This window comes from Oreochromis aureus, linkage group 5 (genome assembly GCF_013358895.1).
Source record: "Oreochromis aureus strain Israel breed Guangdong linkage group 5, ZZ_aureus, whole genome shotgun sequence".
Lineage (NCBI taxonomy): Eukaryota > Metazoa > Chordata > Actinopteri > Cichliformes > Cichlidae > Oreochromis > Oreochromis aureus.
In genome coordinates, this window is record NC_052946.1 from 27,019,680 (window position 1) to 27,024,098 (window position 4,419).

At 37.7% G+C, this 4,419-nt stretch overlaps 1 long non-coding RNA gene across 1 annotated transcript; it reads right to left on the reverse strand.

Annotated features, from left to right (window-relative positions):
- Positions 1-1,543: 1,543 nt before the first annotated feature.
- LOC120440400 lies at positions 1,544-3,767 on the reverse strand. Its single transcript, XR_005613235.1, has 3 exons — positions 3,750-3,767; positions 2,728-2,948; positions 1,544-1,566 (listed from the first exon to the last, which is right to left on the reverse strand). It is a non-coding gene; the product is annotated as an uncharacterized LOC120440400 (long non-coding RNA).
- Positions 3,768-4,419: the final 652 nt, after the last annotated feature.

Below are 4,419 nucleotides of genomic sequence, written 5' to 3' on the forward strand. Positions count from 1 at the left end.
CATAACAACCTCAAAACAACCTCAAAAAAGTAAAACATTCAAAAACAATTTTACACAGAAAAAAGAAAAATGTGTGTTTTGTGATGGATTTTGTGTGTGTGACTGGTGTACCTTGCACCTCCATTGTTGACAGGACAACCTCTAGCTTTACACCTTAAGAACTTTTGGCCTTTTCCCAGCTTTCACATGGCTGCTTGAGGATAGTGTCTTTGTTTTAGACTAAAATTTGCCCTTTCATAAACTTGTGGTTGGGTCCTCACAGTTACTCAATAAACATAAATGTGTATTAGTATCCCATGATAATATTTTATTGTTATCTGAGTCTGATTCTTTCAAATAAACGCTTGAATAGCTTGAGGGAAGGAAACAATCCATCTGTGATGAGGTCTGGGACTGTACCAATGAACATCACACTTAAAAATAAAGGGGGGCTCTTAATAAGCTCTTTTCCACAAAACATAATCAAAGACATTATTTTTCAATCAGAGTACATCAGAAGTTAATTAAACTTCTGGGCACTGATCTAGTCAGTTAAGAGGTAGAGGGGGTTGTTTGGTTGATACATTTCATTTTCATCAAACGTGTGGCATCCTTTCATTCTTAACACATTACCCAGTCACATCAGTATAGATATCCAGCATATTTTTTCTTTTTCACACTTAGATCTGATGTGTATTCAAAGTGTCCCTTTAGGAGTCTATGTTAGTCATACTGTTCATTTTGCAAGGGTGTCTCCCCCAAAGAACTAGACACAGAATGTGCTTCTCTCCTTTGATGGCATGCTGGGGCTCTGCTTCAGATTTGTTATTTTGGCTCAACATATGTTGAACATGTGAAACTAAATAAGTTACATATGTAAGTGATGCAATGTTTGGCTTAAAGAACTTTACCTTTATGGAGAAACATAAAAGTAAGGTGACGGGGGAGGGAGTGGGTAAAAGAGTAAAACTGTAGAATACTACTACTACTACCCATCACCCCTCCCAGGGTATGGGCTGCCAAAAGTAGATCTCCAGTTTTCTGTCCTGGGCCATTCTTTATAGATGGGTCCAGGTGTAGCCCATCTTTTTTGCTTCTGCCTCGAGGTCTCGTCGGCAGGTGTTTCTTGGGTGGCCTCTCTTTCGCTTGCCTTGGGGGTTCCACCTGAAAGCCTGCCTGGTGATGGTGGCTGGCGGTTTGTGTAAAGCGTGCCCTTCTCTTCCAGCACCTTCTCTTCTCTTCCTGATTTCTTCCTCTACTGGGAGTTGACAGATTATTTCCCATAGTTTGATGTTACTGATTGTGTCTGGGCAGCGAATGTGGAGAATCCTTCTGAGACAGGAATGTCTGGATTTTTCTGTTTGAGGTTTCATTTGTCTTCCAGGTTTCAGCTCCGTACAGCAGTACTGACTTCATGTTGGAGTTGAACAGTCGGATCTTGGTAGTCAGGGTCAGCTCTCCGAATGACTTGAATGAATGTTCTTGAGCTGGATGAAGGCGACTCTTGCTTTGCCAATCCTTGCCTTGCAAAGTAGAATGACTTAGTAAACATCAAGGCTAGCTGGGTGGGTATCTAGTTGGAGAAAGCTTAAAAGAAAAGCACAGCAAATTGATTAATGCATTGCATTTCCTATAGCCCCTTAAAAATAAAAGCCTCCCACTGGTTTGTGAGTAGCAAGCTTTGGACGTGAAGCTGGAAAAAATCTTTGTTGTGCTTCAGCAGTGAATTCACATAAGCTCTGATAGACTTACAGTGGCATGGTGATCTGTTTTTGTGGATTTCCTCCGGATTCTCTGGCTTCCTGCATGTTAGGTTAACTGGTGATTGTAAATATGCTGTAGGTGTGGATGCTGCTACACTGAATAAAAAGCTGTATGAATATATGAATCTGAATTGCAGTGTGGCGTGGTGTGAATAATCAATAAGACTACAAAATCTCTATATACAGATATATATAATATCTGCTACCAGACATGAGAAGAACAGTCTGGGCTACACACAGTACTGCAACATATTCCTCTTTAAACAAAGTGTTTTTATTAAAAAAAAAAAAAAAAAAAAGTAACACTACATCTGGTTTTCTTCACACGCCAGTCAAAAACATCCTTGTTCTTTTAAAATTATTTGAGATTAAGAAAACTCCAAAACAAAACTAAAAAAACAAAAACAAAAAACAAGTAAGAAATAAAACAAGTAAAAAGAGAAATCCCAGAGATAGTTAGTTAATGGTGCTAATAACACATTTACTCACCATTCGTCTGCTCCTAATTTATGCTCATTTTTTTATGTCTCTATGATCGATTGCAGCTCGTCCTTTGATAGCTGCATTCTTTTCAAGAGCCAGTGTTTTTTAGACCTCAGTTTCAAATCTTACACTGGCATACTGCATCTTTTATTCAGCCAACACATTTATTTTCTCTCACTTTTTCGTTTCTCTTGAGTACCTTGTAGATGAGCACAGAAAACACATTCAGAAATGTGCTTGTATTTTCAGAAAAAAGGTATGGGCATCATTTGCTATATTTTAACATCTTAACTTTATTTTCCCCAGTTTACACAAAGGTTCTCCCTAGCATTAATTTTTGTACCTAAAGGCAATCATGTCCAAAAATGTAGATATGAGGGAGCCTGTGTTTGTCAAAAAACAAAATGAGAAAGGTGGAGAAAATAATTATTATTTAAAGTTTTACCATTTTATTATTCATTAAAACTAAATCAAAAACATATAATATCTCCTGACAACTTACATTCTGCATCTGTCTTCTACATTGAAGGCACAGTGATGATGTACAGACAACCCAAATGTGGGAGACTTCAGGCAGATTTTGTAGGAAAAGATGAGACTTTTATTTGGACAGAGTCAGAAGTTAACAAAAGGCCATCCAGCCATCTGCCTTCTTCCTTTTATCTAATTCAGGATCTCAGGTTTGGGAGCAGCTGGAGCCAGCTTTGAGAAGTGGGGTTTACCCTGGACAGGTTGCCAGTATGTCAAGAAACAAAAACAACTAGTCACACTTATGGCATAAATTAGAAAACACACTATTAAATAACATGTATATGGTCTGGTCTGTGCTGCTTCTCAGTTTGGTGATAATGTGAAGTGTGCTTATTCATGCACTTTTTTACAAATGTGTATTGTTTGTATTGTTACTTTAAGGTGCACATTTGTGACCAGAATTAATGACTGAGCTCTATAAGGTAGAAACTAAAAGGGTAAAAACACCCCCCTGTAAAAAGTCTACACGTTTTTCCTGCAAAGGTACCATGAGGTGCTTTTCTGAAAGCTAACCTTCTGATATGTATATTAGTACCACGTGAATGCATGGCTGCTATTAATCAGGATGTGAGCTGTCAGGCCAGAGCAGGCAGAGGTTAAACTTTTAATCAGGACTCACATGATCTGATTGACTAGTGAGCTCATTCTGTCATTTGTCATATGTGAATATCAAACTGATGTTTGACATAATGACCCAATTATCCTCTGAAAACAAATCCCGTGATTGCTACTTAGAGACTTTTCTGCTTTTACATGTGTGATGGCATGCCACACATGGTAAGCTCCACACCTCACCACCAGTTGATTCACTTTAGTTTAATTTACAGTCACTACTTTAATATATTCTACTTATTGTTCAATATTGTTTCTTTATTAAATGTATTTATTTTTCCATCACACCTTCCAATGTTTATATGGCGTGCACACATATTAACACTGCAAGGTCAAAGTTCTGTTTTGTTATATTAATACATCTTTCTTTGTTTGAGTTACCTGGGGTTTGGCTTCTCCTCCTGTCTGGCAAAAGGTGTGGCAAAGGGCTGGGAGAGCTGAAGTACCACTGACAGCCTAATTGGACGAAACCACATGCTTCATTGCCTGGGGGGTGTTTCATGTTTGTTTAATTGTTTTGTATTAGTTGGTTATATGGCAGCCATTTTGTTTCCCCCCGTGTGTGTCATTTGGTTTAGCTAAACCAGTATTTAAGTTCCCCCATGTGTCATTTCAGGAGGTCAGTTTGTCTTATGTTTGGTTTGAAGTTTTGTTAATTGTTATCTTGAGTTTAGTCTATTGAGTTGACCTCTTTTATTGGTCTGCCTGTTTAAGTTTTGGCTTTGTTAAATATTCTTTTCATACTTTTGGGTCAATAAAACCCCTTTCTTGAATTAAACACCTGTGTCCTTTATGCCTTACTGCTTGGTCCCTGACAACATGGAACACTGCTTTAGATGATTACTGTCTGAAAACAAGAAAGAAGAAAAACTAAGTAAAAATGTTCTAGTAGCAATGTCAGAAAATTAATCAGAGTTATAGAATTACAGTCATTTCCACTTTTTATCAAAGAGCAGATTAAAATGCTCATGGACACTGCCCAATATAAAACTGACAGATGAAATCTTTTGCATCAGCGTTAGTTTTCAGAAGTTTCTCAAACTAAAGTCAA